We start from the raw sequence: 9,960 nt of genomic DNA, 5'->3' as shown, positions 1-9,960 counted from the left end.
TGGGTCTATTGGTAAATTCGGAGTTTCACAATGATATGAAGATACACAGGACATTTTCTAGCATGCCAAAAAATTAGGAATAATACACTGATAATATATAGATACTATAGAGATATTTCAAGTCCATCTCTCTTTTCCTTTTTTTTTTTTTTGGTACATGCCTCTAGTGGGAACTGAACCTGGGACTCTCTGGTCCGCAGGCCGATGCTTCAACCGCTAAGGCAAACCGGCCATGGCATCTCTTTTCCTTAACAAATCTACCTCTTCTACCCAGCTAGAAATATGAGTGCTACTTGCTAGGGCCAATGTAAGTTTTGGAAATGATGAAATTTCATCCATAAGATATAACATATCTTCTACTATTCTCTTTTGTTTTTTATTTTTTGCATCTAATGGCTAAACTAGAACAATATATGTCTTGTTTGGTCATCATCTTTCACATGATATCCCTCATCACATTCTGAAAATTTAATGTGGAGACCCAGTATACATAGGAGTTAAAAACTGGAAAACCGTCAATAACATATGAACTCTAATGTTTGGTGCAGTGAGATGGATATGGTCCAGGAGATATCTGGGCCACCCTGTCTTGCATTCAATAATCTGCCTAAGACATATATATATACACATCTGGATAATACAAAACAAAATAAATAAAACAAAAGAAATAAACCTGTGCCATACTTTTAATATCCCCAAATAATATAGAGTGATCTGGAATGTAGAATGATAGTCTATATTTTATGAAGACTTTTATGGCGATCATTCCCTACTATTCATTTGTTCAACTATTAATTAACAAATATTTATTAAGCAACTACCATGTGCCATGCACTGTTTTATTCAGTGTTTTCTTCGTGAGCTTGCTGATCACATGGACTAAAAAAAGAATTCTCAGTGACATTCATAGCAGTCTTATATTCTATTGCATTCCACATTTTATATTTTTATTTCTAACCTGTGTTGTATGCTTATGAGTTTTTATTCCTTGCCTATGATATATTTAATTCTCACAACAAACTCATTTGATAAAGGGTATTATAATCTTATTTAGAAATGGGCAAACATTTTCAGAATTGACTTTCTGAATGCTGATAAGAAGTAAAGTAGAGGTTAGATGCACTGTGGATTCATTCTTAAGTGCATAAGAAATATCTTATTGTTTTTGACCTGCTCTAATTCTTACACTATCTGGGATATATTCCAACTTTTGTGAAGATAACTCCCCCATCTATGTTAGTGTCTGTTCTTTGTATTAATATTAGGAACCAATCTGCCTGTGTTTTCTTCTTTGTTTTCAGACTTTGTATGGACTGCCTCCTTATTCCTCATGCCTCTTCCTGTCTTTGATGCTCATTTCCATGGCCACATTATGTCACTGTCCTAAAGTGGTGACAGATAATCTGACTTTGGGTAGTGGCACAGAATGCAATATACAGATAATGTATCATAGATGTGCACAATTAAACCTATATTATTTTATTAACCAATGTCACCCAAATAAATTTAATAAAAAAATCTACAAAATGGCAAGTTCAAAAAAGAAAATGTTCCATTCTATAGAATATTCAATTTATTAAGAAAGGCAGCCCTGGCCGGTTTTGTTCAGCGGTTAGAGCGTCAGCCTGCGGTCCAGAGGGACCTGGGTTCTGTTCCCGCTAAGGGCACGCATCTCGGTTGCAGTTTGTCCCCGGCCCTGGTTGGGTCATGCAGGTGGCAGCCACTCAATGTGTACCTTTCACATCAATGTTTCTCCCCCCACCCCCAATCTCTCTGAACAAAAAATGAGAAAATGTCCTCGGGTGAAGATTAAAAAAAAAAAAAGAAAGGCAACTGTTATACCAAAAATAATAAAGCAAATGTGGTAGAATTTTAAAAAGTACATATGTAAAAGACATTTTTGGAGGTTATATTGCCATACTTTCTCATTAGTATTACTTTTACTCTGTGTACCACATAATTTAGAACTTAACATATGCTGCTTAGAGTTATTTTCCTTTGTTTCATTGTTGTTACTCTTGGATCCCTCACCATGTTACTAATAATGTAAGATCTATAACTTAATTATATACCTGAAATGGTGCTAGATAACTATGAAATATTCAATAAATATTTATTGATTATCACAACTAAATGATGATGAAATATATAGTTTATTATTTGGAATTAACTTTGCACAACAGAAAAATGCCATTCTTAAATGTTAAGTAAATATTCAGAAATCAGAGAGTATTTTAAATGAGATCCATATCCTCAGATGTGAATTTCACTTCTAAACGAAAACCTCATTTTTTGGCATGTTCTGTTAACTTACAATTCTCAAAAGTTATATAGTAAATTATATAAGATGTACATATTTAGAAAATAAGGCTTTGGAAGTCATCAGTGAAGACATTAAAGTGCCTGCTTTATAAAAGTATTTAGGACATTAGCATTATGCTTTTATGTTATGACAATGTAAGACATATCTTTCATAAAAGTATAAACCAAAGAGCAGCTGCTCTAGGCAGAGTTATCAAAATGCCATGAAATTTGTAAAAGAGGAGACTTGTCAACAGTATGTATCAGTGGTCTGTTTGAACACAGCTGCAGCTGGGATTTTCAAGCTGACCCCCATCTGGATAGGACTATACTGCCTTCTGAAAGATTCTGACCAACAGAGTAGGTCAAAGCAGAAGGACAGATGGTAAAATAAGTGAAGACAATGATTATCAATTACAAAAAGAAAATCTTACTCCCTGATTTTCTAATATCTAGTGTATAAAGTTAATGTCTCTTAATCAAGAACTTGCTTGGAATTTTGAGGAAAACAGAGGTGTGTGTAAATTAAAAGGTTGGAAAGTTGTTATTTTTTATATAACATTTTAAGAGACAAATGGTAATTTTCGTGACTTTGGAATCTGACTTTTGAAGCATGCAGAATCATTCAGAAAATCCCCCTAGAACTCCACTGTTTAATTTCTGCTTGCCATCAAAATTTGGTTTTAAATTAAATGCACTTTTAATATTTTCAGTGATATTTTTCAATAAAAAATGTGCACAATTAAATGTCTAACCTTTACATTTTGTAAGTGTCTCAGGTATCAACTAACTTGAATTTTTAAACCCACATTATATATGAAATACATAAATATTGCCTATATTAATAAAACTTAGTAAAAGTCTTTTACACTAAAAACAATGCATATTATAAATATATGAAATTTAAATTTTATTTGCTACAAATTACAAGAAATGAAAAAATTGTATTTCAGGGTTTTAGTGATTATACAGTATAATATTATTTGTTAGACTCAAGTAGAATTTACCTAGAAAATTGCTGTAATTTTTATATATTATCAGGGCAATTCAAAATATTGGATATTTTCACTTAAAATACTCCTTTGAATTCCATTTATTATGTAGATTGTTCTACGTAATTTACACTCTGATAATTTCAGAATTACTAAAATAAATGTCATAAATATAAAATTTTCTTTCATATTTTTCACATTGCAAACCTGTTTATTTATGAAATAAATTCATGCATTCACTGAATTTATATACTTTATCTTATTTTTGTGAACTTTGGAGTCAAAAGCATTGAAATAATGTTTATATTTAAATAAATTTAGAATACACTATAACTCTACCGATTTACTATTTTTATTTTTTTGAAATAGTACTAGAACTTATGGAGCTATATACCTGTTTCAGCGAAATTGTTATTTCTCAAACAGTGACTGCTTCTTGTGCCTATACCATATTTTCTGACCTTCATCAAAAGTTGCAAACATTTGCCTTTGGGGGGAGTGAGAAGCTTTAGAGAAAAAAAAATTATCAACTCATTTACAAATTAAAACTGGCAAGTAAACTTTGGGTGGAGCATGGAATTAGAGACTTTTTAACTGCTCCTCCACTAGATTAGTAAGGTTGCTCACTTGATGGTACTGAGGTTCTGTTTTGTTATTAATGCAAAAGGAGCAATCCTTGGGTTTTGAAAATTTGGGATAATGGATTTATATAATATACAAAGTACTTTGGGAATACTGTTATTTCATTTATATCATTATGTGATTGCAAATTAATGAAAGGTATGTTTTTACATAGTATAAAATAAACCTAAACCTGAAGACAATATAAAAAGGAAAATTCCAAAAGATATTCATAAAGAAAAAGGATTTGTGGCCAAAAGTTCTATCATAATGACCAAAAGCATTTTAAAGGTTTAGTGTAACATGGAAGTAGATAATGAAAGAGACAGAGACAGAGACCATCTGAAAAACAGAGGAAGGAAAACAGAGGATAGCAATGAGCTCTGTGCTAATGGATAAACCCTGGCATTTCAGCATCTAGCTGCCTATGTAAAATAAAATATACATTTTTATTCTCTCATATATATTCATTATAGTAGCAAACTTAAATGGAAATGTATCATGCATACATTGTAGAAAAATAGCTTAAATATACATTTACGAAGTTATACATGTAATTACCATGTTATAAATTAGTATAAAACAAATTGTAGCTGATACTTCCTCTTGGTTTTTGATAAAATATATCACTATAACCCCATATTATATTTGAAATATTCCTATATAATTTCCCCTCCAAATTTTTCTTATTAGCATTTCACAGATGGGTGAAAGAAAACACATGCTCAGTAACTTTGTATCTGCTACAGGGCAATCATTTTTCATTATCGGCATACAGTATATACCCAGATCTGTGGCACTGAACATGCCATTAGAAGATGTATTCTGTTCTACACACACAGACTCCTTTAATTCTTCACTGAGAAATTTCACTGCTACCTAAATTCGCTACCGTAAAAGCAACTTTAACATTTTTTTTTTTTTAATCCTCACCCGAGGACATTTTTCCATTTTTTGTTCAGGTAGAGTGGGAGGGAAAGAGAGGAACAGAGAGAGAGAGAGAGAAACATCGATGTGAAAGGGACACATCGAGTGGCTGCCACCCGCACGACCCAACCAGGGCCGGGGACAAACTGCAACCGAGGTACGTGCCCTTAGCGGGAACCGAACCCCAGTCTCTCTGGACCGCAGGCCGACTCTCTAACCGCTGAGCCAAACCGGCCAGGGCAACTTTAATATTTTTGACCAACTTTGTCCCACTACTTGGAATGCTTAAACTCAAATTTCCTGACACATGTTACCCAGTCACTCAGGATCTGGCCCTTTCTTTCCTGTCAGCCTCATCTGACTCCCCATCACTTCTTGCATTTTATAATCCAGCACCAGAACTACTTACAGTTCCCCACACATAATAGTATTAACTTGCCTCACTGCTTTCGTACGTGCTCCGTATCTGACTGGATGTCTTTCTCTTGCCTTATGGTAACTGCTTAACTCCCTCTTCTCCTTCCAGGATGTAGATTTTTTTTTTTTTTGAGACTGTGTATCAGCTGTCAAACTTCAGTTATGAGCACTTGTGTGTGCCTGAAGACCCGAGAGCATCCTCTTAAAATATTTCTGTGATTCCTCTAATCTGCAGTCTGAATATAGGTGATATTCATCAAATATATTCTTGATCTCCTCAGTTTAGTATAGAACTCGACATATAAAAAGTATTTTATAAATATTTGCTAAAATAATATATGGTTTCTGATCAAATACATGAAATGAAAATGTACCCAATATTGAATTTGAGGAAGTGATTTGATTAAGTGAAATTAAAATGTCAGTGAAATGGGAGAAATGGGCGCTTGATAAGCAACCAAACACACGGGAAATGTTTTTGTTACCACTATTGATGAATTCCACCTGTTTTTGTTTTTGTGTCTGTGTGTTTGCTCAGCACACAGAAATATTTTGCTATATTGTGACGTGATAATATTTTTTGAGTGACTATTTCACATTTTTAATTTCCTGAAATTATCATTTTGAAACATTATTACCGAGTTATATTTATATTATCTACAGGTAGTATTATATATAAAGCTCCTTTTATTAATTGTTAATAGCAGAAATAAAAAGTAAGAATGAAAAATAACATAAGGAGATCATTGAGTAGGCACTATTCTATTAAAATAGAAAATATAATATTCTACATGAATGCTATTCATTTTATGTCTTAATACATGAGTTTTCACACAATATAACACAATACATTTACTGTTTATATGGTCAAACATTATTGCCCAGAATCTCCTAACAAGTGCCCTACTAAGTTTCCCCAGCCCTCCACCCAAAAAATAAATTCATCAAGCAAATGATCAGGAGAATAAAAGTGTCCCATAAGATAAGAAGTGATTCTTTACTTTAATTTCCATTAGTTCTACACTTGCAAATTCCTTGTTTAGGTGCAATAACTTTCTTTCAAACATATTAGAGTTTTGTTGTATGTGTTTGTAATTTTCACTATTATATATCTAATTAATGTATTATCATTGTATCATATAAGATTTATTAAAATACAAAACAGGAAAACAGTAATACATTTTCTAATAATTGGTGGGTTACCAATAAGTACTTAATTATTTAAACTAATTTAAGAATGCAGAGAAATGAATTACTAAATATATACAAGGATATCAAGTTCATTTAAGTAGCTTCCAAACCAATCTAATTTACAGAAGTGCAGTTGAAAAGTGTATTAATATAAGTTCAAAACATGTTAAGTAATTACTTTGTCATCTTAGTATATAAAACTTCCTCCTATACTGATTGTCATAATTGTCATTTTACATTGAGGAAATACAGACACAACCATATTAAATAACTTCCCCAGTTTCAAGTAGAAATTGGTAGCCCAGTAAACACTAAAGTACTACTCTTTCTGTGTGTAAGTTGCTTGTTCTTTTTATTACATAATGGTTCATAAAATGTGTATTTTATGTAATTTCACTTTTGGAGCAGTTTGCTGAAAAAACAGAGAATATTATTTCTGGCAATTGTGAGATAAAATATTTTACTATTTTATTTATTAGTGGGAAGTTAGTTTAGCCAGAAGTGATAAACATTGAACATACAGGTTTTCTCAATGCCAAATACACACACACACACACACACACACACACACACACACACACACAAGTATTTGATATAAAATATGTTGTGAAAAGAAAAAATTCACTGAATACAAATATTATAGAATTAGCTCTTGACAATGGGTAAAAGGAGAAACATTATTTTATCTATAAAACTTCAAAAGAAATAAGCTTCAAAAAGAGATTTCATTTTCCTATGACTTACTGAACTTGGCTTTTAATTTGATGAACCATGGTAGAAAATAATTTGATGTGAAAATATAATAACTAACCCTTAGGGATCCAACCCATTATACCTTCCTTTTCAGAACTGTTCCAACAAATTAAACAGATTTAAGTAATCTCAAGTTTATATGCATTTTATTCCAGCGAAAATAAGAAGAATTGAATGAGTGCAGCTTAAATTTAGAATGTAGAAAGTAAATGGTCATTCTCACTAAACAAACTTTTCATTAAATCCTCATTATAGTAGGTAGGTTTTTTTAAGTGTTCATACTATCAAATTCTGTCTGAATTAAGCCAAACTATAAGAGAATTGTGCATTAAAATTTTAACCTTTAGAATGATTTTTTAAAAACTATAATATTCTTGGGTATTCTCTAATAATTGTACTGTAAGATGAATTTCAAGGGAGGGGTCAATGATATCATTTGGATATCACCATTTGGATGATTTCCAAGTCAGAGATTATATATTTTTTACCATGTCTTCTTTAAGTATAAATGACAAAAATGTTCTCCTTAGTTTCAGTAATATAATCTTTTTTTCTTTTGAATAAGTGATTTTGTTTTAGAATTGTGGTAAGTTTATAATGGTTGCCAGAGATGTCTAGATTCTAATTCCTAGAACCTATACATATTACCTGATAGAGCAGAGAGGATTTTGAAAATGTGATTAAGAATTTTGAGATGAGAAGATGATCCTGACTTATATGCTATAATCATATGTGTGCTCATAAGAGAGATGCAGAGGGAAATTTGATGACAGAAAAGGAGAAAGGGACATGACCACACAAGCAAAGGACAGAGGGAGATTTGGAGATGCTGTGGTGCTGCCTTTGAAGATGAAGAAAAGGACCAGGAGCAATGACTGCAGCTCTAGAAGCTGGACATGACGAGGAAACCCATTCTTCCTAAGATTCCCCCAAAAGTAGTGCAGCCCAGCCAATACTTTGGTTTTAGACTAGTGAACCCATTTTGTACTTCTGACCCCCATAACTGTAAGACAATAATTTGTATTATTTTATTTATTTTTATTTATTTATTTATTTATTTATTTTTATCCTCACCCGAGGACATTTTTCCATTTTTTGTACAGATAGAGTGGGAGGGAGAGAGAGAGGGAAACATCGATGTGAAAGGGACACATCGAGTGGCCACCACCCGCACGACCCAACCAGGGCCGGGGACAAACTGCAACCGAGGTACGTGCCCTCAGCGGGAACCGAACCTGGGCCTCTCTGGACCGCAGGCGGACGCTCCAACCGCTGAACCAAACCGGCCAGGGCAATTTGTATTATTTTAAACCATTAAATTTGTGGTCATTTGTTGTACAGCAATAGAAAAGTAATGAACATGGTAAATCATGTAACTCTTCACGCTAGCTTTTTTGCCTGTGTCTTGAAAATACTACCATCAAATTGTCATCACAGTTTTAATCAGCACACTTGGTTGGTCTTAATGGCACGCGTATTGCTCATGGACATTATTCTCAGTTTCACCTCACTTTTCCTTCTTCATTTACCACTTCAGATTTTTCAACTCTTATCTGATAGTATTTGGTATTGTGGGCATTATGTAAGGTCAGGCAAAGGCATCCAAAAATTTCATTTACTTTTTTTGATTTTCTTTCTTATCGTTTTCATTTTAAGTATCTGGGACTTTATAATGGATTTTCTAAACTATGATAACACTTGGTGACCTTTGAAGTATCACACCAAGGGGATTTTTATCTCCTTGTGGCCTGAGGCACTGCCTGGTAGTAAGTTAAGGACTTAGGAAGACACTCTAAATCATACACACTCTGGAGTACCATTAATGGCACTGAAGGCGTAGTGCACTAAATAGACTGTTATACATTCAGCACAACACAAGTTTCTCAGCAGGTTTCATGACCTATATATTTTACTCTTCCAAAATAAAATTATAAAGAAAGAATATCTAAAATACCCATTTACAATGTACTTTTGGTATATTATTATACTGTTAAAGAAAAAAAATATTTTATATTTCTGAAGTATGGCTATAAACTTGTGCCCATGTAAAAGAGATTTAAAAATCCCTCATAAACTTAAAACATTTTAACACACCTTTGCACTAACTGCCGTAAATATGTATAAGATTCTCATCATTATTTTTAGTTTAATCTTAATCTTAAATAGATGAGATAAAAAACAAACTAAAACTGTTTTTATGCACATATGGTCTGTGTATTTGCCTGAAGAAACCCAAAACACTAAATCAAAAAGACATATACATCCATATATGTTTATTGCATCATTTATGACAGCCAAGATACAGAAGCAACTTACATGTTCATCAATAGATGAATGAATAAAAAGGTGGTGCATATATACAGTGAAATATGATTCAGCCACAAAAAAATAAAATCTTGCCATCTGCAACAACATGGGTGGACCTAGAGGCAACTGTGCTGAGTGAAATAAGTCATATGGAGAAAGACAAATGCCATGATTTCACTTACATGTGAAAGCTAAAAAATAAACACGCATACCAGAAACAAATTCATAGAAACAGAACATTTTAACACTTGCCAGTTAGAAAAGGGATTGGGAAGATGGGTGAAAAGGATGAAGGGATTAAGAAATACAAATTGGTAGTTACAGAGTAGACATGAGGAAGTAAATTATAGATTAGGAAATATAGGCAATAATACTGTAATAATGAACTCTGGGGTCAGATGGCTACTAGATTTGTCATAGTAATCACTTCATAAGTTATATAAAGGTCTAA

The sequence above is a fragment of the Molossus molossus genome, unplaced genomic scaffold (genome assembly GCF_014108415.1).
Source record: "Molossus molossus isolate mMolMol1 unplaced genomic scaffold, mMolMol1.p scaffold_m16_p_9, whole genome shotgun sequence".
NCBI lineage: Eukaryota > Metazoa > Chordata > Mammalia > Chiroptera > Molossidae > Molossus > Molossus molossus.
The sequence above is the reverse complement of the archived record's forward strand: the minus strand, read 5'-3'. Positions refer to the sequence as shown.